The sequence below is a fragment of the Chiloscyllium plagiosum genome, unplaced genomic scaffold, assembly GCF_037043375.1.
Source record: "Chiloscyllium plagiosum isolate Xiang-an unplaced genomic scaffold, Cpla_swu_hap1 HiC_scaffold_7, whole genome shotgun sequence".
Classification (NCBI taxonomy): domain Eukaryota; kingdom Metazoa; phylum Chordata; class Chondrichthyes; order Orectolobiformes; family Hemiscylliidae; genus Chiloscyllium; species Chiloscyllium plagiosum.
In genome coordinates this window covers 117745197-117771383 of record NW_028270145.1, presented here as the reverse complement: position 1 = coordinate 117771383, position 26187 = coordinate 117745197, and the positions used below count along the sequence as shown (strand labels likewise).

The 26187-nt window shown below is 52.8% G+C and overlaps 1 protein-coding gene across 1 annotated transcript in view; it reads right to left on the bottom strand.

Moving 5' to 3' along the window:
- tns1b (tensin 1b) overlaps positions 1–26187 on the bottom strand; it is an 816333-nt gene that overhangs the window by 132852 nt on the left and 657294 nt on the right. The gene's annotated exons all lie outside the window — the stretch shown is intronic.

The window sequence follows — 26187 nt, the reverse complement described above, 5'->3', positions numbered from 1 at the left end:
CACCCCCTCCCCCATCACTGACCCTCTCCCCCGTCACTGACCCCCTCCCCCATCACTAATCTCCCTCCCCATCACTGTCCCCTCCCCCATCACTGACTTCCCTCCCCCATTACACACCCCCTCCCCCATCACATCCCCCCTCCCCCATCACTGTCCCCTTCCCCATCACTGACCTCCCTCCCCATCACACACCCCCTCCCCCATCACACACCCCCTTCCCCATCACTGACCCTCTCCCCCATCACTGAGCCCCTCCCCCATCACTAATCTCCCTCCCCCATCACTGTCCCCTCCCCCATCACTGACTTCCCTCCCCCATCACACACCCCCTCCCCCATCACACCCACCCTCCCCCATCTCAACCCCCTCCCCCATCACTGTCCCCTTCCCCATCACTGACCTTCCTCCCCATCACACCCCCCCTCCCTCATCACACACCCTCTCCCCCATTACTGACCCCTCCCCCATCACTGACCCCCTCTCCCATCATTGACCCCCTTCCCCATCACTGACCTCCCTTCCCCATCACATACCCCTTCCCCCATCACACCCCCTCCCCCATCACTGACCTCCCTCCCCATCACATACCCCCTCCCCCATCACACCCCCTCCCGCATCACACCCCCCACCCCCATCACACACCTCCTCCCCCATCACTGTCCCCTCCCCCATCACTGATCCCCTCCCCATCACTGACCCTCTCCCCATCACTGTCCCTCTCCCCATCACTGTCCCCTCCCCTATCACACACCCCCTCCCCCATCACTGTCCCCTTCCCATCACACGTCCCCTCCCCCATCACACACCCCCTCCCCTTACACACCCCCTCCCCCATCACTGACCCCTCCCCATCACTGACCCTCTCCCCCATCACTGACCCCTCCCCCATCACTGACCCCTTCCCCATCACTGACCCCCTCCCCCATCACTGTCCCCTTCCCCATCACTGACCTCCCTCCCCCATCACTGACCCCTTCCCCATCACTGACCCCCTCCCCCATCACTGTCCCCTTCCCGCATCACTGCCCCCTCCCCCATCACTGACCTCCCACCCCATCACACACCCCCCTCCCCCATCACACACCCCCTCCCCCATCACTGACCTCCCTCCCCCATCACACACCCCCTCCCGCATCACTGTCCCCTTCCCCATCACTGACCTTCCTCCCCATCACACACCCCTCCCCCATCATACACCCCTCCCCCATCATACACCCTCTCCCCCATTACTGACCCCTCCCCCATCACCGACCTCCCTCCCCCATCACACCCCCCTCCCCCATCACACCCCCTCCCCCATCACACACCCCCTCCCCATCACTGTCCCCTCCCCATCACTGATCCCCTCCCCATCACTGACCCTCTCCCCATCACTGTCCCCTCCCAATCACACACCCCCTCCCCCATCACTGTCCCCTTCCCATCACACGTCCTCTCCCCCATCACACACCCCCTTCCCATCACACGTCCCCTCCCCCATCACACACCCCCTTCCCATCACACGTCCCCTCCCCCATCACACACCCCCTTCCCATCACACGTCCCCTCCCCATCACACACCCCCTCCCCCATCACACCCCCCCTCCCCCATCCCTGACCCCCTCCCCCATCACTGACTTCCCTCCCCCATCACACCCCCTCCCACATCACTGTCCCTTCCCCCATCACTGACCCCCTCCCCCATCACTGACCCCCTCCCCCATCACTGAACCTCTTCCCCATCACTGACCCCCTCCCCCATCACTGAACCCTTCCCCCATCACTGACCCCCTCCCCCATCACTGACCCCCTCCCCCATCACTGACCCCTTCCCCCATCACTGACCCCCTCCCCCATCACTGACCTCCCTCCCCCATCACACAACCCCTCCCCCATCTCTGACCTCCCTCCCCCCATCACTGACCTCCTTCCCCCATTACACACCCCCTCCCCATCACTGTCCCCTTCCCCATCACACCCTCTCCCCCATCACACACCTCCTCCCCATCACACACCCCCTCCCCATCACACGTCCCCTCCCCATCACTGTCCCCTCCCCATCACTGTCCCCTCCCCCATCACTGATCCCCTCCCCGTCACACGTCCCCTCCCCCAACACACACACCCTCCCCCATTACGCACCCCCTTCCCCATTACACACCCCCCTCCCCCATCACTGACCCCTCCCCATCACTGACCCCTCCCCATCACTGACCCCCTCCCCATCACTGACCCCCTCCCCATCACTGACCCTCTCCCCCATCACTGACCCCTTCCCCAATCACTGACCCCTTCCCCAATCACTGACCCCCTCCCCCATCACTGTCCCCTTCCCGCATCACTGTCCCCTTCCCCATCACTGACCCCCCTCCCCCATCACTTCCCCCTCCCCCATCACTGACCCCCCTCTCGATCGCCCACTCCGGGGGTCCCTCCTTTATCTTGTGAGTTTGAAGCCCTTCCTGGTCCCTGCACAGTAAGATCCCAGTTTGATTCTCTCAGGCTGTGACTGCCCTGCCCTGATGCTGCGTGCTCCTTATCCCTGAGAGAGGACCTTGAAGTGAATAACTCTTCCAGCCTGTTCAGCCATTCATGGCTCATCCTCCAACTCAGTGCCCTGTTCCTGTTTTATCCCCGTGCCCTCTATCCCTTTACCCAAGGAACTCTATCCACCCCCTTCTCAAAAACATCCAATGTTTTGGCCTTAACCTCTTTCTGTAGCAGAGAACCCCCCCCCCCCCCCCCCCCCCCAGGCTCCCCACTCTCCGGGGGAAGACATTCCTCCCCATCTCGGTCTGAAATGGTTCACCTCGTATCCTTAGACTGTGTCTCCCTGGTTCTGGACGGGCCCACCATCAGGAACATCCTTTGTGTGTTTACCCTGTCTGGTCCTATTTGAATTTTACGGGTATAGTCCAACTGGTCCAGTCTCCCTTTGTACATTGGTCCTGCTATCCCAGGATTCAGTCTGGGAACCTCTGCGGCACTCCCTCCACACCCAGAATATCCTTCCTCAGGTAAAGGAGCCCAAAACTGTACACACAGCTCCTTCAACTGCTTTGGGACTGCAACGTTCCTCTGTTCATGTCTGTATCATGTAACTGCACAAATCCAGTTCCCTTGTGCCATGTTTGAGACCTCCCTCCTCATATCCTCATTACAGAGTGTCTCCTCTCTTACTGATGTCAGACTCAGGTCATCGGTCACTCCCCTTCCACTCAAAAACGACCTCCACCACCCCTCGCTCCCCAGCCACCAGCTGAGTGCCCCCTCCTCAGCACCGGCCTCCCCTCCTCCTCCCCTGGCTCTGCGTATAAACCCTGGGAATTAATCTCCCCCCTCACTACCACCGGCCACTGTGTGGGGGGGTGCGGGCTGGGGGTGGTGGTCAATATCATCGCAATATTAAGTTGGAGGATGCACAGCTCGGGCCATTTCCTTCAGAGCAGGGAAGGCTGAGGGGGCTCCTGATGGAGTGGGGCGGGGGGGGGGGGGGTGTATAGGATGATGAGGGGCATGGGCACAGTGGATAGGAAGCAGTGTGCCCCCTCGGGGATCAATAGTGAGGGGGGCATCATCTTAAATCGAAAGGCAGGAGGATTAGACGGTAATTGAGAGCGGTGAGGGTCTGAACACACTGTCGGGGAGGGGGGAAGCCTCACAACGTTTAGAAAGAACTTGGATGAGCATCTGGAATGTCATAACATTCAAGGCTATGGGTCTGGGGTGGGGAAGTGAGGTGGGTATAGGTGGGAGTGTATTTGTGACAGTACAGATCTGATGGGCAGAAGGGTGTCAGAGCCCGAGGATGATGTCATGGAGCGCCCAGATACACGCGTCATCAGGGTTGGTGCCAGGAACTTAACCACCATCACCATAGCAACCCATACCACCCCCCAATCAGAAGATTCTGGGTTGGAATGTGGCACTGGCTGTGTGCCCTCTCTCACTCCATCCTACCCATTGCTTTGTTATTCAGTGAGACCGTGGCTGACCCTATCACTCAACACCATTTCCCCACTCTATCCCCTTCATATTGTTGGTCTGTAGAAATCTATCACCTCCTACCTTGAGCATACTCAGTGACTGAGATTCCACTGTCACCCTGGGGCAAGGAATACCAAAGGTTCACCTCCCCCGCTCCACCCCCCCGCCACCCTGAGTGAAGATACCTCTCCTCATCTTAGCCCTAAATGCCCCTTACCCTGAGACTCCGTTTCCCAGTTCTCAATCCCTGCCTTTATTCGGAGACGCTGCCCTCAGTTCAGACACCACCCTCACCGCAACCCCGACCACAACACGACAAACCCTTCCATGTCCAAAATGAAGGCAGGAATAGGCCATTCGGCCCCTCCAGCCTGTCCCACGTCCGCTCCACATTCTCCGCTCCCACACGCCTGATAATGCCCTGATACAGGAATGGACACCTCCGCCTCCTCCTGCTATTGGACGGAAATCCCAGTGGTTCTCACATTTGTCAGGGTGGACACCTTTAACGGTGGATTGACAGGGCCAGGAGACCCCTGTTCTCTTGTGTGTCCACATCTCACTCTTCCAGGTTAACAGCTGTCCCTTTAAGGTCATCCTCAAACAGCCCCAACTGCGACCAGCCGTCACTCACTCTGACTCCAAGGTGAACACTTTGACAGAGGCAGCAGGAAAGGTGTATGTTTACCCAGAGTGAGCTCTGTACTTTGTTGATCCAGGAGGAGAAAGTGAGGTCTGCAGATGCTGGAGATCAGAGCTGGAAATGTGTTGCTGGAAAAGCGCAGCAGGTCAGGCAGCATCTAGGGAACAGGAGAATCGACGTTTCGGGCATAAGCCCTTCTTCAGGAATGAAGGGCTAATGCCCGAAACGTCGATTCTCCTGTTCCCTAGATGCTGCCTGACCTGCTGCGCTTTTCCAGCAACACATTTCCACCTTGTTGATCCAGTCAGGACTGGAATACAGAGAGCTTCACTTGTCAGTGTGACTCCCTCTCTAATACTGTCCCCATCCCTCACTGCGGCATTTTACCCTGCCCTTCCAACAGGCAACACCCAGAGGGGACCTTTAACTAGGAACAAGATGTATCAGCATTGCAGGGGGCTATTCAGTCCCCTACTGAGTCAGTTACACAGGAACAGGGGGAGGCCATTCAGCCCTCTCTCCGAGCCTATTACGCAAGAATAGGAAGTAGGCCCATTCATCTGTCCCTATCTGGAATACATTTCTCAGGAGCAGTGTTCCTGGCCCATCCTTTCTGGTTGAAATGCTTAATCCTGATGTTCTGTAAAATTCTGGATGGTCCCAAGTGGTAAACAATTCAGTCTAAAGGTGTTTTTGTCCTGAATCTCGATGACAGGAGATGCTGTATTACCTTGGGGCCTGTTTTAGATTTTACAAGAATGATTTACTCTGTTTAATACGTCTCTATGACAACCATCGAGACTAACACAAGCCTGTTTGAATTAGTGAGCGACGGGAGGCCAGAGAAATTTCTAGATTTGACAAGAGAGGAATGGAGGAATTATTCAGTTCTCTGCAAATATTTACAGCTTCCTGCACATGGGAAATCCTCGATAAAGAAGGCAATTAAAAACTTTACAAAAGTGGACCCCTCCCTTCCAAGGTCATTAACCCCAGCATTGGCTCAGTTGCCTTACTCACCCAACCCTGTACACAGTGAGTGGGATCAGGAGTGTGACAGTGAGATTTCTCTATTCATTCACAGGACAAGGGCATCGCTGGCTGAGCCAGTACTTATTGCCCATCCCTAATTACCTAAAGAACAGTTAAGAGTCAACCATCATTGCTGTGGGTCTGGAGTCACATGATGGCCAGACCAGGTCAGGATGGCAGCTTCCTCCCCTAAAGGACATGAGTGATAGTGTGAAGACAGAGTGATAATGAATGTGGAGAGAGAGTGATAGTGAGTGTGACAGTGAGTCTGATACTGTGTGTGACAGTGAGAGTGAGTGTAACAGTGACAGTGAGAGTGTGACAGTGAGTGTGATAGTGTGATAGTCTGGAACATACTCAGTACCTGAGCTTCTGAGGTTGAGAATTCCAGAGATTACTGTCATGATTTGGAGATGCCGGTGTTGGACTGGGGTGTACAAAGTTAAAAATCACACAACACCAGGTTATAGTCCAACAGGTTTAATTGGAAGCACTAGCTTTCGCAGTGTCCCTCCTTCATCAGGTGGTTGTGGAGGACACAACTATGAGACACAGAATTCATAGCAAACGTTTACATGTACCCGAAATTATACATTGAAAAATACCTTGCTTGCTTGTTGAACTTTTCATCTGTTCAAATACCATGATAGTTTCACTTCTTTCATGTGTACATCGCAAAGCTTTTTTAATATAAAAGTTATATTCTCAGGTTAACTGTAACAACTGGTGTCAGCCCAGATAATGTTAAAGGTGTTAGCCCCTGTGATCTCTGTCTGTGCTATAATGTTCAGTCTGATTTAATCTAAAAAAGGGATTTACAGAATCACACATGCACACACAGAGCACCTCACACCGACATGACACCTCGTGTTAAAGTTCACTTGAGAATGTAACTTTATAAAAGTTCTGTGATTTACATATGAAATAACTGAAACCAACATGTTCATTCTCAAAGATGAGAGACTTAACAAACAATCCAGGTCTTTTTCAGTATGTAATTTCAGTTACATCACACTGAAAACATTTACTGTGTCTTACAATCTTATACTCTACAACCACCTGATGAAGGAGCGTCGCTCCGAAAGACAGTGCTTCCAAATAAACCTGTTGGGCTATAACCTGGTGTTGTGTGATTTTTTAAAAGAGGTTATCAGGTGGGTGTGAGAATGTGAATTTGAGGGAATAACCATGACCATATTGAACAGTGGAACTGACCCGATGGGCTGGATGGTTTACTGCTGCCTCTAATTTGCATGAATGAATAAATTCTTCCTCATACTAAAGGGTTTGAGACTGTGTCCCTGGCTCCAGGGGAACCATCCTTCCTGTATTTCCTTGGTCTATCCCTTTAAGAATTCTGTTTCTCTGAGATACCCTCATCCTTTTAAACTAGAGTGAACACCATGTGCTGTAATAAACACAGTATATGGAACAAGGTGAATGAGCTTGTATCGCCAATTGAAATGGGCAGGGATAATGCTGTGAGTATCACAGAGATGTGGCTGGAAGGGGATCAGGGCTGGGAATTAAATATCCAAAGATACACATCCTGTCGAAAGGGCAGGCAGATGGGAGGAGGGGGAAGAGTTAAAAAGGGGGTAAAAACAATGACTGCAGATGCTGGAAACCAGATTCTGGATTAGTGGTGCTGGAAGAGCACAGCAGTTCAGGCAGCATCCGAGGAGCAGTAAAATCGACGTTTCGGGCAAAAGCCCTTAAAGGAGGGGGAGAGTTGCCTTGTTAGTGAGAAATAAAATTAAATTGATAGCAAAATGTGATTTAGAATCAGAAGGGGTAGACTCTGTGTGGATAGAGTTGAGGAACAGCAAAAGGAAAAAAAGACGCTGTTGGGAGCTGTGACCAGGCATCTGAGCAGACATCAGGGAAAGAAAATAAATCAGCAGCTAGAAAAGGCACTGTCACATTAACCACGGGGGACTTCAATATGCAGGTGGACTGGGAAAATCAGGATGGGAACCAAGTCCAAGAGAAGGAAGTTGTGGAATATCTCCAAGGTGTGTTTTGGAGAGCCCACTTGGGGACAGGCAATTCGAGATTTGGTGCCGTGTAATCAGGCAGATTGGATTCGGGAGCTCAAGGAGTGATCATAATGTGAGAGAATTCACCCTGCAGTTTGAGAGGGAGAAACTGGAAACAGATGTAACAGGATTACAACTGAGTAAAGATAACGACAAAAGCATGAGGGAGGAGCTGGCCAGAGTGGATTGGAAGGGGAGCTGAGTGGGGAACATGGTGGAACAGCAATGGCAGGGGATTCCAGGGTAATTCGGGAGGCAGAGCAGAAATACATCCCAAGGAAGAAGAAATATTCTAAGGAGAGGATGAGGCAGCTATGGCTGACAGGGGAAGTCAGGGACACCATAAAAACAAAAGGAGAAACAGACAATGTGGTGAAGATTAGTGTGAAGCCAGAGGATTGGGAAACCTTTAAAAGCCAGCAGAGGATAACTGAACAAACAAAAGGGAGGAAGAAGATGACATTAATTTTTATTCATTCATGGGATGAGGGTTTCGCTGGCTGGTAGAGTCAGCCCATCCCAGGGACTAGTTAAGAGTTATCCACATTGCTGTGGGACTGGAGTCACGTGTAGGCCAGACCAGGTAAGGAAGGCAGTTTCCTTCCCTAAAGGACATTAGTGACCCAGATGGGTTTTCCTGAGAGTTGACAATGATTAGACTCTAAATTCCAGATTTTTTTATTGAATTCAAATTTTACCATCTGCTATAGTGGAGAGTAAGTTGTTGGAGGGAATCCTGAGGGACAGGATGTACATGTATTTGGAAAGGCAAGGACTCATTAGGGATAGTCAACATGGCTTTGTGCGTGGGAAATCATGTCTCACAAACTTGATTGAGTTTTTGGAGGAAGTGACCAAGAAAATAGAGGAGGGCAGAGCAGTAGACGTTGTCCACATGGTCTTTGACAAGGTCTCGCATGGTAGACTGCTGACCAAGGTTAGATAGATCACATGGGATCGAGGTGAGTCTGTCAATTGGCTACAAAATTGGCTTGAAGGTGGGAGAGAGAGTATGGTGATGGAGGGTTGTTACTCAGACTAGAGGCCTGTGACCAGCGGTGTGCCACAAGGATCGGTGCTGGGTCCATTGTTGTTCGACATTTATATAATAGGTTGGATGAAAATATAGGAAGCGTGGTTAGCAAGTTTGAGGATGACACCAAAATTGGTGATATAGTGCTGGACGGGATGTCGATCGGATGGACCAATGGGCGGGGAGTGGCAAATGGAGTTTAATTCAGATAAATGTGAGGTGCTGCATTTTGATAAGGAAAATTAGGGCAGGATTTATGTAGTTAATAATATGTCCCTGGGGCATACTAGGGGTGTAGGTACATAGTTCCTTGAAAGTGGCACCAAAAGGTGACAGGGGGTGAAGATGGCATTTGGCATGCTTCCGTCAGTGGTCACAGCACTGAGTACAGGAGTTGGGAGGTCATGTTGCAGCTGTACAGGACATTGGTGAGGCCATGTTTTGAGGTACTGTGTCCAGTTCTGGTCACCCTGCTACAGGAAGGATGTTATTAAACTGGAGAGGGAAAGATTTCCAAGGATGTTGCCGGGACTGGGGGGTTCGATTTATAAACAGATGCTGTATAAGCCTGGGACTTTTCCCCCTGGAGCACTGGAGGCTGAACAGTGACGTTATAGAAAGTGATAAAATCATGAGGGGCTTAGATCAGGGAAATAGAAAAGGTCTTTTCCCCAGGGTAGGGGAATCCAAAACTAGACAGCATAATTTATGGTGAGAAGGGAAAGGGCACCTGAGGGACAACTTTTTCACCCAGAGGGTGTTTCATGTGTGGAATGAACTGCCAGAGGAAGTGGTAGATGCAGGTACATTTACAAAATTAAAAAGACATTTGTCAGGTACATGGATGGAAAAGGGTTAGAGGAACAGTGTGTTCAAAAAGGATGGGTACCCAGAGAACACAGTCCGCCGAGTTCTCAGCAACAAACCCAAACAAGCAACAAAACGCGTCCAGAAACCCTAGCCACTCTCCCCTACATCAGACATCTCGGAAATGACTGCCAGACTACTCAGGCCCCTTGGCATCATGGTAGCCCACAAACCCACCAACACACTAAAACAGCAGCTAATGAACTTGAAAGATCCCCTACAGACAACAAACAAAACTAATGTCGTTTACAAAATACCGTGCAAGGACTGTAACAAACACTACATTGGACAAACAGGCAGAAAACTAGCCACCAGGAAACATGAACATCAATTAGCCACAAAACGACATGATCTTACTCTCTCCTGACATACAGATGAGGAAGGACACCACTTCGACTGGGACAACACATCCATCCTAGGACAAGCCAAACAAAGGCACGCACAAGAATTCCCTGAAGCATGGCATTCCAACCGGAACTCTATCAACAAACACATTGACTTGGACCCAATTTACCACCCCTGAGAAAAATAACAGGAAATGACATCACCACAGGACAGGACATCACCAACCTAAAGGAACCCAAACATATAAATAGAAAATATGCTCTTATACGTCTCAATTAAGTCACCTCTCGATCTTCTCTCTAATGAAAACAGCCTCAAGTCCCTCAGCCTTTCCCCATAAGACCTTCCCTCCATACCAGGCAACATCCCAGTAAATCTCCTCTGAACCCTTTCCAAAGCTCCACATCCTTCCCACAATGCAGTGACCAGAACTGTACTCAATACTCCAAGTGTGGCTGCACCAGAGTTTTGTACAGCTGCAGCATGACCTCATGGTTCCGAAACTCAATCATGATATTGGTTAGTGACTACACCAGGACCGCTCTGGAATGTCTGCCCCCAGACATCAGGACAGAACAACAACAGGATAATCTTTGAAACACCAACTGTCCCCTCAGAGGCACTGAGAGAGAGGTCTGTTGTAGCCCAGGGCAGTGGTAGCAATGCTCATGGGATATATACAGGAGAGGGAATCCGTCCCTCCCAGGGTAAAGGGGGAGATGACCGACATCCTGACCATAATATTCAGGAGAATTAAAATCACATTGCCGTGTCTAACCCACCCACTCCTCCTCAGTTCCATTTCCCATATCCCTCAGCCTCATCCACAGTCTCCCGACATCTTTCCATTCCACTCAATGACCAGAAATCCTCAAACTCAGGGAATGTTCTGGAGACCTCGACTCAAACCCTGGCATAGCCATTGGTCCCCCCCACACCCTTCACTCTCACCCACCCTCACCCCCCACATCCTTCACTCCCACCCACCCACACCCTTCACTCTCACCCACCCTCACCCCTACACACCTTTCACTCCCACCCACCCTCACCCCCCACACCCTTCACTCTCACCCACCCTCACCCCTACACACCCTTCACTCCCACCCACCCTCACCCCCACACACCCTTCACTCCTACCCACCCTCACCCCCACACCCTTCACTCCCACCCACCCTCACCCCCCACACCCTTCACTCCCACCCACCCTCACCCCCCCACACCATTCACTCCCACCCACCCTCACCCCCACACACCCTTCACTCCCACCCACCCTCACCTCCCCACACCCTTCACTCCCCCACACCCTTCACTCCCACCCACCCTCACCCCCACACACCCTTCACTCCTACCCACCCTCACCCCCCACACCCTTCACTCCCACCCACCCTCACCCCCCACACCCTTCACTCCCACCCACCCTCACCCTCCACAACCATCACTCCCATCCACTCTCACACCCCCACACCCTTCACTCCCACCCACCCTCGCCCTTCACTCCCACACACCCTCACCCTCCACACCCTTCACTCCCATCCACCCTCACCCCCCCACACCCTTCACTCCCATCCACCCTCACCCCCCCACACCCTTCACTCCCACCCACCCTCACCCCCCACATCCTTCACTCCCACCCACCCTCACCCCCCACACCCTTCACTACCACCCACCCTCACCCCACACCCTTCACTTCCACCCACCCTCACCCCCCACACCCTTCACTACCACCCACCCTCACCCCACACACCCGATAGAGAGGAGGAAGTGCTGGATGTCTTGAAATGGTTAAAACTGGATAAATCCCCAGGACCTGATCAGGTGTACCCTAGAACTCTGTGGGAAGCTAGAGAAGTGATTGCTGGGCCTCTTGCTGAGATATTTGTATCATCGATAGTCACAGGTGAGGTGCCGGAAGACTGGAGGTTGGCTAACGTGGTGCCAAGGGCGGTGAAGACAAGCCAGGGAACTATAGACCGGTGAGCCTGACCTCGGTGGTGGGCAAGTTGTTGGAGGGAATCCTGAGGGACAGGATGTACATGTGTTTGGAAAGGCAAGGACTGATTAGGGATAGTCACCATGGCTGAGTGTGGGAAATTGTCTCTCACTAACTTGATTGAGTGTTTTGAAGACGTTTGATAGGCAGAGGAGAAGATATTCTCTAAACGGACTTCAGCAAAGTGTTCAACTAGGTTCTGCGTGTTAGACTGGTTAGTAAGGTTAGATCACATGGAAGACAGGGAGAGCTAGCCAATTGGACACAAAATTGCCTTGAAGGGAGGACACAGAGGGTGGTGGTGGAGGGTTGTTTTTCAGACTAGAGGCCTGTAACCAGCGGTGTGCCATAAGGATCAGTGCTGGGTCCACTGCATTTCGTCATTTTGTAAATGATTTGGATGTGAATATAGGAGGCACAGTCTACAGATGAGACCAAAATTGGAGGTGCAGTTGACAGTGAGGAAGGTCACCTTGATCAGAATGGACCGATGGGGCAAGGAGTGGCAGATGGAGTTTAATTTAGATAAATGCGAGGTGCTGCATTTTGGAAAGGCAAATCAGGGCAGGACTTGCACAGTTTATGATAGGGACCCTTGGAGTATTGCCGATCTATGGGTAAAGATGCACAGTTCCTTGAGAGCCGCAGGTAGATAGGATAGTGAAGCAGGCATTTCGAATGCTTGCCACCATTGATCAGAGTATTGAGTACAGGAGTTGGGAGGTCATGTTGCAGCTGTACGGGACATTGGTTAGGCCACTGTTGGAAAATTGCATTCAGTTCTGATCACCTCACTACAGCAAAGACATTGTGAAATTTGAAAGGGTTCAGAAAAGATTTACAAGGATGTTGCCAGGGTTGGAGGGTCTGAGCTACAGGGAGAGGTTGAACAGGCTGGGGCTGTTTTCCCTGGAGCGTCGGAGGCTGAGGGGTGACCTTATAGAGGTTTATAAAATCATGAGGGGCATGGATAGGATAAATAGACAAGGTCTTTTCCCTGGGGGCGGGGAGTCCAGAACTAGAGGGCATAGGTTTAGGGTGAGAGGGGAAAGATATAAAAGAGACCTAAGGGGGCAACGTTTTCACACACAGGGTGGTACGTGTATGGAATGAGCTGCCAGAGGAAGTGGTGGAGGCTGGTACAATTGCAACATTTAAAAGGCATTTGGATGGGTATATGAATAGGAAGGGTTTGGAGGAACAAATGGGGCTGGATGGTTAGGATATCAGATCGGCATGGACGAGTTGGACCGAAGGGTCTGTTTCTGTGCTGTATAATTTTATGAGTGGAGCAGGACTATTGCAGATCGGTGAATAATCCCCTGTCAGATGCAGTCCCTCAGGTTTGTGAAGGTTATTACAGCTCGGGATGGATACTGGGATAATCCTGACCCTGCGCTCGGGAGCTGAGGCCACCGAGGGAGCCAGCAGTGAAATGCCAGAGCTAGCAGGGCGTGGCCATTCCACTGCTCGATGGGTGATCATTGTAGGACGGATGTCAGGGCAGGATGTGAAAAATGATTCACTGACTGATGACCAGCAGCTGCCAACTCAACACTCCCCTCAAACAGAAGCTAAAACTGATCATATCAAACACGGAACAGCCTTCCCAGAGAACCAGGCATCACCGATAAGGCAATCTGAGCATTGGATACTGCAGCAGGCCATTCAGCCCATCTATCTGATAATCTGTGACAGCATGAACCCAGAAATAACTGTCAGTCTCAGAATGCCAAGTGCTCCCCAGCATCTGCAGCCTGTTGTAGCAGAGAGTTCCAGAAATCCACTGCCGTGTGGTGGGAAAACATGCCTGTAGATTTCAGGATAGTCTGACCCTGATTTTAAGGCAATGTACACTCTTGGGAATCCTCCTCAATGAGAAGTGAATCTCAATGCCCATCCCATTGGCTGTTTTATAAATTCAAAGCTGAGTGACAGTGGGGGAGGAGAGGACCAGAAGATAGGGAACGAGGAGACAGGTTTGACAGCAGATTGAGGAAGTCGGAATCATTTTTCTAAATTATTCTTTCAAAGACGTAAGTGTCGCTTTATTTTATTGCCCGTCCCTAGTTGCCCCTTGAGAAGGTGGGGGTGAGCTGCCTTCTCTACACTATCCCCTATCAAATACTCCCAGCATAGGGACAGCATGGGTTTAGATACAGAGTAAAGCTCCCTCTACACTGTCCCCATCAAACACTCCCAGGACAGGGACAGCACAGGGTTAGATACAGAGTAAAGCTCCCCCTACACTGTCCCCATCAAACACTCCCAGGACAGGGACAGCACAGTAACATAGAACATTACAGTGCAGTACAGGCCCTTCGGCCCTCGATGTTGCACCAACCTGTGGAACCAAACTGAAGCCCAGCTAACCTACACTATTCCATTCTCATCCATATGTCTATCCAATGACCATTTAAATGCCCTTAAATTTGGTGAGTCTACTACTGTTGCAGGCAGGCCGTTCCACGTCCCCTATTACTCTCTGAGTAAAGAACCTACCTCTGACATCTGCCCTATATCTATCACTCATCGATTTAAAGCTATGTCCCCTCGTGTTCGCCATCACTATCTGAGGAAAAAGGCTCTCCCTGCCCACCCTATCTAACCCTCTGATTATCTTATATGTCTCTATTAAGTCACCTCTCAACCTTCTTCTCTATGATGATAACAGCCTCAAGGCCCTCACCCTTTCCCTGTAAGACCTACCCTCCATACCAGACAACATCCTAGTAAATCTCCTCTGAACCCTTTCCAAAGCTTCCACTTCCTTCCGAAAATGCGGTGACCATACTCCACGTGCGGCCGTACCAGAGTTTTGTATGGCTGCAGCATGACCTCATGGCTCAGAAAATATCCCTCTACCTATAAAAGTCAACACACCGTATGCCTTCTTAACAACCCTGTCAACCTGGGTGGCAACTTTCAGGGATCTGTGTACCTGGACACCAAGATCTCTCTGCTTATCTACACGACCAAGAATCTTACCATTCGCCCAGTACTTTGCATTCTGGTTACTCCGATCAAAGTGAATCACCTCACACTTGTCCACATTAAACTCCATTTGCCACCTCTCAGCCCAGCTCTGCAGCTTATCTATGTCTCTCTGTAACCTACAACATCCTTTGTCACTATCCACAACTCCACTGACATTAGTGTCGTCTGCAAATTTACTAACCTACCCTTCTACACCCTCATACAGGTCGTAAATAAAAATGACAAACAGCAGTGGCCCCAAAACAGGTCCTTGCGGTACCCCACTAGTAACTGAACTCCACGATCAACATTTCCCATCAACCACCACCCTCTGTCTTCTTTCAGCTGGCCAATTTCTGACCCAAACCACTAAACCACCCTCAATCCCATGCCTCTGTATTTTGTGCAACAGCCTTCCGTGGGGAACCTTATCAAACACCTTACTGAAATCCATATACACCACATCAACCACTTTACCCTCATCCATCTGTTTGGTCACCTTCTCGAAGAACTCAATAAAGAGTAAACTCGATAAAGTAAAGAGTAAAGCTCCCTCTACACTGTCTGGGACTGGGACAGCACATGAGGAGCTCATTGAGCTTGTTCCTACTCTTTGTACGAGTTATCTGATTCGTTCCCCTCCCTTCCCCCACAGCCCGGCCAATCCTTCCTTTTGAAGTACTTGTCCAAATTCCCTTAGTAAGTTCTCATTGATTCTCTTTCCACTGCCCTTTAAGGCAGAGGGCTTTGTCACCACAACAAGCTGATGAGGAAAAAAACAAAATTCTCGCTCATCTTTCCCTCTGGTCCACATTGTATTGAGCCTCAGCCCAATGACAGACCCTCCTGAAACAGCACCCTGCACAGCTTCAATCACATCGAGTCATTCTCTCTCACAGTCTCTGCTGGATGTACAATCCCAGTCTCCGTGTCTCACAATATGTGCAGTCCCTTGTTACTAGGACTATTCCTTCCTCTTTAAGAATTTGTTTCGTTCCCTGTAAGACTGGTGAATATTAAAATGCAAACTGCAGCTCAAAGGAACAAGGCGACAGTCTTCCAGAGTGCGGGGATGTGGAGAGAGTGGGGGGAACTGACTTACACAAAGGCTGATATGTACTGCCAGTGAAACTCAGCTTCTTTCTGAAGCTTTCATTCTTGCCATTTCAGTGACAGCTTTAAATAAAAGCTGCTATTGGCTTGTGGGGGGATTGCTGGGCTCAGTGGAATTTAAATTAATTTGGAGAAAGGGCTGTTTGAGCGGCCAAGGACAAATAAAAATAAAACGGTGATGAATCGGAAGATTGAAGAATGCAGGGGGATGGAGGGCATGTAAATGTCAAACTGCTGATGGAGCCATTCCGGACTCAATGAGGAGGTTTCCCCGTGTACTGAGTCAGGAGCTGCCCTTTCCATTTCTCTTCATAACGACTGCAGAAGGGAGAGGCTGCAGGCAGACACAGGGCAGTGATGAATCCTGTGTGGGTGATAGCAGGGGTTAAACCCAATCACCGTACCCTGCCTATCACCCTCCAAATGTGCCTCAATGCAGATTTTGGAATTTGAATTCAATAAAAATCTGAATGAAACTGTTAGCCTCATGGTGAGCATGCAACCATTATCACCATCTCCAACGAGAGACAACCTAATCATCGCCCCTTAACATTCAATGGGGTTACCATCACTTAACGCTCCACTGTCAACATCTTGGGGGTTACCATTCACCAGAGACTCAACTGGACTCACCAAATAAACACCAAAGACCCTCAGACAGCACCTTCCAAACCCACACCCACTTCCATCGAGAAGGACAAGGGCAGCAGATACATGGGAACACCACCCCCTGCAAGTTCCCCTCCCAGCCCCTCACCATCCTGACTTGGAAATATATCGTCGTTCCTTCAGGGTCACTGGGTCAGAATCCTGGAATTCCCTCCCTAAGGGCATTGTGGGTCTACCCACAGCACATGGACTGCAGCGGGTCAAGAAGGCAGCTCACCCCCACCTTCTCAAGGGGCAACTAGGATAAAGATTAAAAATCCCATCCATTAATCAAAAATAAAGCAAGAAAATTGTGGAAGACTCATATCATACTTGAAACATTAACACTGTTTCTCTCCCTACAGACACTGCCAGACCTGCTGAGTTTCTCCAGCACACTCTATACTTGCTTCACTCATTCAACCACCTATCCCAGGAGTCTCTCTATCGGGATCCCTATCCCAGGAGTCTCTCTATCGGGATCCCTATCCCAGGGGAGTCTCTCTATCGGGATCCCTATCCCAGGGAGTCTCTCTATCGGGATCCCTATCCCGGGGGAGCCTCTCTATCGGGATCCCTATCCCAGGGAGTCTCTCTATCGGGATCCCTATCCCGGGGAAGTCTCTCTATTGGGATCCCGATCCCAGGAGTCTCTCTATCGGGATCCCTATCCCAGAGGGAGTCTCTCTATCGGGATCCCTATCCCAAAGGGAGTCTCTCTATCGGGTTCCCTATCCCGGGGAAGTCTCTCTATTGGGATCCCTATCCCAGGAGTCTCTCTATCGGGATCCCTATCCCAGGAATCTCTCTATCGGGATCCCTATCCCAGGGGAGTCTCTCTATCGGGATCCCCATCTCGGGAGTCTCTCTATCGGGAGCCCTATCCCAGAGGGAGTCTCTCTATCGGGATCCCTATCCCTGGAGTCTCTCTATCAGGATCCCAATCCCAGAGGGAGTCTCTCTATCGGGATGCCTATCCCGGGAGTCTCTCTATCGGGAGCCCTATCCCAGAGGGAGTCTCTCTATCGGGATCCCTATCCCGGGAGTCTCTCTATCGGGATCCCTATTCCGGGGAGTCTCTCTTTCGGGATCCCTATCCCGGGGGAGTCTCTCTATCGGGATCCCTATCCCAGAGGGAGTCTCTCTATCGGGATCCCTATCCCGGGAGCGTCTCTATCGGGATCCCTATCCTGGGAGAGTCTCTATCGGGATCCCTATCCCAGAGCGAGTCTCTCTATCGGGATCCCTATCCCAGAGGGAGTCTCTCAATCGGGATCCCTATCCCAGAGGGAACCTCTCTATCGGGATCCCTATCCAGGGGGAGTCTCTCTATCGGGATCCCTATCCCGGGAGTCTCTCTATCGGGATCCCTATCCCAGAGGGAGTCTCTCTATCGGGATCCCTATCCTGGGGGAGTCTCTCTATCGGGATCCCTATTCCAGAGGAAGTCTCTCTATCGGGATCACTATCCCGGGGGAGTCTCTCTATCGGGATCCCTATCCCGGGATTCTCTCTATCGGGATCCTTATCCTGGGAGTCTCTCTATCGGGATCGCTATCCCGGGGGAGTCTCTCTATCGGGATCCCTATCCCAGAGGGAGTCTCTCTATCGGGACCCCTATCCCAGAGGGAGTCTCTCTATCGGGATCCCTATCCCAGAGGGAGTCTGTCTATTGGGATCCCTATCCCAAAGGGAGTCTCTCTATCGGGAGCCCTATCCTGGGGGTGTCTCTCTATCGGGATCCCTATCCCAGGGGAGTCTCTCTATCGGGAGCCCAATCCCAGGGGAGTCGCTCTATCGGGAGCCCTATCCTGGGGGTGTCTCTCTATCGGGATCCCTATCCCAGGGAGTCTCTCTATCGGGATCCCTATCCCGGGGAAGTCTCTCTATTGGGATCCCTATCCCAGGAATCTCTCTATCAGGATTCCTATCCCAGAGGGAGTCTGTCTATCGGGATCCCTATCCCAAAGGGAGTCTCTCTATCGGGATCCCTATCCCGGGAGTCTCTCTATCGGGATCCCAATCCCAGAGGGAGTCTCTCTATCGGGATGCCTATCCCGGGAGTCTTTCTATCGGGATCCCTATCCCAGAGGGAGTCTCTCTATCGGGATCCCTATAGATCCCGGCACGGTGGGCGGCACGGTGGCACAGTGGTTAGCACTGCTGCCTCGCAGCGCCAGAGACCCGGGTTCAATTCCCGACTCAGGCGACTGACTGTGTGGAGTTTGCACATTCTCCCCGTGTCTGCGTGGGTTTCCTCCGGGTGCTCCGGTTTCCTCCCAAAGTCCAAAGATGTGCAGGGTCAGGTGAATTGGCCATGCTAAAATGCCCGTAGTGTTAGGTAAGGGGTAAATGTAGGGGCATGGGTGGGTTACGCTTCGGCGGGTCGGTGTGGACTTGTAGGGCCGAAGGGCCTGTTTCCACACTGTAATGTAATCTAAAAAAATCTAAAAAAAATCCCAGGGGAGTCTCTCTTTCGGGATCGCTATCCCGGGAGTCTCTCTATCGGGATCCCTATCCCAGAGGGAGCCTCTCTATCGGGATCGCTATCCCGGGAGTCTCTCTATCGGGATCCCTATCCCAGAGGGGGTCTCTCTATCAGGATCCCTATCCCGGGCGAATCTCTCTATCGGGATCCCTATCCCGGGAGTCTCTCTATCGGGATCCCTATCCCAGAGGGAGTCTCTCTATCGGGATCCCTATCCTGGGGGAGTCTCTCTATCGGGTTCCCTATCCCAGAGGGAGTCTCTCTATCGGGTCCCTATCCCAGGGGAGTCTCTCTATCGGGATCCCTATCCCAGAGGGAGCCTCTCTATCGGGATCCCTATCCCGGGGAAGTCTCTCTATCGGGATCACTATCCTCGGGGAGTCTCTCTATCGGGATCCCTATCCCAGAGGGAGCTTCTCTATCGGGATCCCTATCCCGGTAGTCTCTCTATCGGGTTCCCTATCCCAGAGGGAGTCTCCCTATCGGGAGCTCTATCCCAGAGGGAATCTCTCTATCGGGATGCCTATCCCGGGATCCCTATCCCGGGAGTCTCTCTATCGGGATCTCTATCCCGGGAGTCTCTCTATCGGGATCCCTATCCCAGAGGGAGTGTCTCTATCGGGATCCCTATCCCTGGAGTCTCTCTATCAGGATCCCTATCCCGGGGGAGTCTCTCTATCGGGATCCCTATCCCAGGAGTCTCTCTATCGGGATCCCTATCCCAGGGAGTCTCTCTATCGGGATCCCTATCCCTGGAGTCTCTCTATCGGAATCTCTATCCCAAGGGAGTCTCTCTATCGGGATCCCTATCCCGGGAGTCTCTCTATCGGGATCCCTATCCCAAGGGAGTCTCTTTATTGGGATCCCTATCTTGGGAGTCTCCCTATCGGGATCGCTATCCCTGGAGTCTCTCTATCGGGTTCCCTATCCCAGAGGGAGTCTCCCTATTGGGATCCCTAACCCAAACGTAGTCTCCCTATCGGGATCCCTATCCCTGGAGTCTCTCTATCGGGAGCCCTATCCCAGAGGGAGTCTCTCTATCGGGATCGCTATCCCGGGAGTCTCTCTATTTGGATCCCTATCCCAGAGGGAGCCTCTCTATCGGGATCCCTATCCCAGAGGGAGCCTTTCTATCGGGAGCCCTATCCCAGATGGAGTCTCTCTATCGGGATCACTACCCCAGGGAGTCTATCGGGATCCCTATCCCAGAGGGAGCCTCTCTATCGGGATCGCTATGCCAGAGGGAGCCTCTCTATCGGGATCCCTATCCCTGGAGCCTCTCTATCGGGATCCCTATCCCAGGGAGTCTCTCTATCGGGATCCCTATCCCTGGAGTCTCTCTATCGGGATCCCTATCCCAGGAGTCTCTCTATCGGGATACCTATCCCAGAGGGAGTCTCTCTATCGGGATCCCTATCCCAGAGGGAGTCTCTCTATCGGGATTCCTATCCCAGGAGTCTCTCTATCGGGTTCCCTATCCCAGAGGGAATCTCTCTATCGGGATGCCTATCCCGGGGAAGTCTCTCTATCGGGAGCCCTATCCCTGGAGTCTCTCTATCGGGTTCCCTATCCCAGAGGGAGTCTCCCTATCGGGAGCTCTATCCCAGAGGGAATCTCTCTATCGGGATGCCTATCCCGGGATCCCTATCCCGGGAGTCTCTCGATCGGGATCTCTATCCCGGGAGTCTCTCTATCGGGATCCCTATCCCAGAGGGAGTGTCTCTATCGGGATCCCTATCCCTGGAGTCTCTCTATCAGGATCCCTATCCCGGGGGAGTCTCTCTATCGGGATCCCTATCCCAGACGGAGCCTCTCTATCGGGATCCCTATCCCGGGAATCTCTCTATCGGGATCCCTATCCCAGAGGGGGTCTCTCTATCAGGATCCCTATCCCGGGCGAATCTCTCTATCGGGATCCCTATCCCGGGGGTCTCTCTATCGGGATCCCTATCCCAGAGGGAGTCTCTCTATCGGGATCCCTATCCCAGAGGGAGCCTCTCTATCGGGATCCCTATCCCGGGAGTCTCTCTATCAGGATCCCTATCCCGGGCGAATCTCTCTATCGGGATCCCTATCCCGGGGGTCTCTCTATCGGGATCCCTATCCCAGAGGGAGTCTCTCTATCGGGATCCCTATCCCGGGGGAGTCTCTCTATTGGGAGCTCTATCCCAGAGGGAGTCTCTCTATCGGGATCCCTATCCCAGAGGGAGTCTCTCTATCGGGATCCCTATCCCAGAGGGAGTGTCTCTATCGGGATCCCTATCCTGAGGGAGTCTCTCTATCAGGATCCCTATCCCGGGGGAGTCTCTCTATCGGGATCCCTATCCCAGAGGGAGCCTCTCTATCGGGATCCCTATCCCGGGAGTCTCTCTATCGGGATCCCTATACCAGAGGGAGCCTCTCTATCGGGATCCCTATCCCGGGAGTCTCTCTATCGGGATCCCTATCCCAGCGGGAGTCTCTCTATCGGGATCCCTATCCCAGAGGGAGTCTCTCTATCAGGATCCCTATCCCGGGGGAGTCTCTCTATCGGGATCCCTATCCCAGAGGGAGCCTCTCTATCGGGATCCCTATCCCGGGAGTCTCTCTATCGGGATCCCTATACCAGAGGGGGTCTCTCTATCAGGATCCCTATCCCGGGCGAATCTCTCTATCGGGATCCCTATCCCGGGGGTCTCTCTATCGGGATCCCTATCCCGGGCGAATCTCTCTATCGGGATCCCTATCCCGGGGGTCTCTCTATCGGGATCCCTATCCCAGAGGGAGTCTCTCTATCGGGATCCCTATCCCGGGGGAGTCTCTCTATCGGGATCCCTATCCTGGGGGAGTCTCTCTATTGGGATCTCTATCCCAGAGGGAGTCTTTCTATCGGGATCCCTATCCCAGAGGGAGTCTCTCTATCGGGATCCCTATCCTGGGGGAGTCTCTCTATCGGGATCCCTATCCCAGAGGGAGTCTCTCTATCGGGATCCCTATCCCAGTGGGAGTCTCTCTATCGGGATGCCTATCCCGGGGAAGTCTCTCTATCGGGATCCCTATCCCAGAGGGAGTGTCTCTATCGGGATCCCTATCCCAGAGGGAGTCTCTCTATCGGGATCCCTATCCCAGAGGGAGTCTCTCTATCAGGATCCCTATCCCAGAGGGAGTCTCTCTATTGGGATCCCTATCCCAGAGGGAGTCTCTCTATCAGGATCCCTATCCCAGAGGGAGTCTCTCTATTGGGATCCCTTTCCCAGAGGGAGTCTCTCTATCGGGATCCCTATCCCTGGAGTCTCTCTATCGGGATCCCTATCCCAGAGGGAGTCTCCCTATTGGGAGCCCTATCCCGGGGGGAGCCTCTCTATCAGGATCCCTATCCCGGGGGTCTCTCTATCAGGATCCCTATCCCGGGAGTCTCTCTATCGGGATCCCTATCCCAGAGGGGGTCTCTCTATCAGGATCCCTATCCCGGGCGAGTCTCTCTATCGGGATCCCTATCCCGGGGGTCTCTCTATCGGGATCCCTATCCCAGAAGGAGTCTCTCTATTGGGATCTCTATCCCAGAGGGAGTCTTTCTATCGGGATCCCTATCCCAGAGGGAGTCTTTCTATCGGGATCCCTATCCCGGGGGAGCCTCTCTATCGGGATCCCTATCCCTGGAGTCTCTCTATCAGGATCCCTATCCCAGAGGGAATCTCTCTATCGGGAGCTCTATCCCAGAGGGAGTCTCTCTATCGGGTTGCCTATCCCGGGGAAGTCTCTCTATCGGGATCCCTATCCCAGAGGGAGAGTCTCTATCGGGAGCCCTATCCCAGAGGGAGTGTCTCTATCGGGATCCCTATCCTGAGGGAGTCTCTCTATCGGGATCCCTATCCCAGAGGGAGTCTCTCTATCGGGATCTCTATCCCACGGGGAATCTCTCTATCGGGATCCCTCTCCTGAGAGTCTCTCTGTCGGGTCCCTATCCCAGAGGGAGTCTCTCTATCGGGATCCCTATCCCAGAGGGAGCCTCTCTATCGGGATCCCTATCCCGGGGAAGTCTCTCTATCGGGATCCCTATCCCAGAGGGAGTCTCTCTATCGGGATCCCTATCCCAGAGGGAGTCTCTCTATCGGGATCCCTATCCCGGTAGTCTCTCTATCGGGTTCCCTATCCCAGAGGGAGTCTCCCTATCGGGAGCTCTATCCCAGAGGGAATCTCTCTATCGGGATGCCTATCCCGGGATCCCTATCCCGGGAGTCTCTCTATCGGGATCTCTATCCCGGGAGTCTCTCTATCGGGATCCCTATCCCAGAGGGAGTGTCTCTATCGGGATCCCTATCCCTGGAGTCTCTCTATCAGGATCCCTATCCCGGGGGAGTCTCTCTATCGGGATCCCTATCCCAGGGAGTCTCTCTATCGGGATCCCTATCCCTGGAGTCTCTCTATCGGAATCCCTATCCCAAGGGAGTCTCTCTATCGGGATCCCTATCCCGGGAGTCTCTCTATCGGGATCCCTATCCCAAGGGAGTCTCTCTATTGGGATCCCTATCTTGGGAGTCTCCCTATCGGGATCGCTATCCCTGGAGTCTCTCTATCGGGTTCCCTATCCCAGAGGGAGTCTCCCTATTGGGATCCCTAACCCAAAGGTAGTCTCCCTATCGGGATCCCTATCCCTGGAGTCTCTCTATCGGGAGCCCTATCCCAGAGGGAGTCTCTCTATCGGGATCGCTATCCCGGGAGTCTCTCTATCGGGATCCCTATCCCAGAGGGAGCCTCTCTATCGGGATCCCTATCCCAGAGGGAGCCTCTCTATCGGGAGCCCTATCCCAGATGGAGTCTCTCTATCGGGATCACTATCCCAGGGAGTCTATCGGGATCCATATCCCAGAGGGAGCCTCTCTATCGGGATCGCTATCCCAGAGGGAGCCTCTCTATCGGGATCCCTATCCCTGGAGTCTCTCTATCGGGATCCCTATCCCAGGAGTCTCTCTATCGGGATCCCTATCCCAGGGAGTCTCTCGATCGGGATCCCTATCCCTGGAGTCTCTCTATCGGGATCCCTATCCCAGGAGTCTCTCTATCGGGATACCTATCCCAGAGGGAGTCTCTCTATCGGGATCCCTATCCCAGAGGGAGTCTCTCTATCGGGATCCCTATCCCGGGAGTCTCTCTATCGGGTTCCCTATCCCAGAGGGAGTCTCTCTATCGGGAGCTCTATCCCAGAGGGAATCTCTCTATCGGGATGCCTGTCCCGGGGAAGTCTCTTGATCGGGATCCCTATCCCTGGAGTCTCTCTATCGGGATCCCTATCCCAGGAGTCTCTCTATCGGGATACCTATCCCAGAGGGAGTCTCTCTATCGGGATCCCTATCCCAGAGGGAGTCTCTCTATCGGGATCCCTATTCCTGGAGTCTCTCTATCAGGATCCCTATCCCGGGGGAGTCTCTCTATCGGGATCCCTATCCCGGGAGTCTCTCTATCGGGATCCCTATCCCAGAGGGGGTCTCTCTATCAGGATCCCTATCCCGGGCGAATCTCTCTATCGGGATCCCTATCCCGGGGGTCTCTCTATCGGGATCCCTATCCCAGAGAGAGTCTCTCTATCGGGATCCCTAACCCGGGGGAGTCTCTCTATCGGGATCCCTATCCCAGAGGGAGTCTCTCTATCGGGATCCCTATCCCGGGGGAGTCTCTCTATCGGGATCCCTATCCCAGAGAGAGTCTCTCTATCGGGATCCCTAACCCGGGGGAGTCTCTCTATCGGGATCCCTATCCCAGAGGGAGTCTCTCTATTGGGAGCTCTATCCCAGAGGGAGTCTCTCTATCGGGATCCCTATCCCAGAGGGAGTCTCTCTATCGGGATCCCTATCCCAGAGGGAGTCTCTCTATCGGGATCCCTATCCTGGGGGAGTCTCTCTATCGGGATCCCTATCCCAGAGGGAGTCTCTCTATTGGGAGCTCTATCCCAGAGGGAGTCTCTCTATCGGGATCCCTATCCCAGAGGGAGTCTCTCTATCGGGATCCCTATCCCGGTAGTCTCTCTATCGGGTTCCCTATCCCAGAGGGAGTCTCCCTATCGGGAGCTCTATCCCAGAGGGAATCTCTCTATCGGGATGCCTATCCCGGGATCCCTATCCCGGGAGTCTCTCTATCGGGATCTCTATCCCGGGAGTCTCTCTATCGGGATCCCTATCCCAGAGGGAGTGTCTCTATCGGGATCCCTATCCCTGGAGTCTCTCTATCAGGATCCCTATCCCGGGGGAGTCTCTCTATCGGGATCCCTATCCCAGGGAGTCTCTCTATCGGGATCCCTATCCCTGGAGTCTCTCTATCGGAATCCCTATCCCAAGGGAGTCTCTCTATCGGGATCCCTATCCCGGGAGTCTCTCTATCGGGATCCCTATCCCAAGGGAGTCTCTCTATTGGGATCCCTATCTTGGGAGTCTCCCTATCGGGATCGCTATCCCTGGAGTCTCTCTATCGGGTTCCCTATCCCAGAGGGAGTCTCCCTATTGGGATCCCTAACCCAAAGGTAGTCTCCCTATCGGGATCCCTATCCCTGGAGTCTCTCTATCGGGAGCCCTATCCCAGAGGGAGTCTCTCTATCGGGATCGCTATCCCGGGAGTCTCTCTATCGGGATCCCTATCCCAGAGGGAGCCTCTCTATCGGGATCCCTATCCCAGAGGGAGCCTCTCTATCGGGAGCCCTATCCCAGATGGAGTCTCTCTATCGGGATCACTATCCCAGGGAGTCTATCGGGATCCATATCCCAGAGGGAGCCTCTCTATCGGGATCGCTATCCCAGAGGGAGCCTCTCTATCGGGATCCCTATCCCTGGAGTCTCTCTATCGGGATCCCTATCCCAGGAGTCTCTCTATCGGGATCCCTATCCCAGGGAGTCTCTCGATCGGGATCCCTATCCCTGGAGTCTCTCTATCGGGATCCCTATCCCAGGAGTCTCTCTATCGGGATACCTATCCCAGAGGGAGTCTCTCTATCGGGATCCCTATCCCAGAGGGAGTCTCTCTATCGGGATCCCTATCCCGGGAGTCTCTCTATCGGGTTCCCTATCCCAGAGGGAGTCT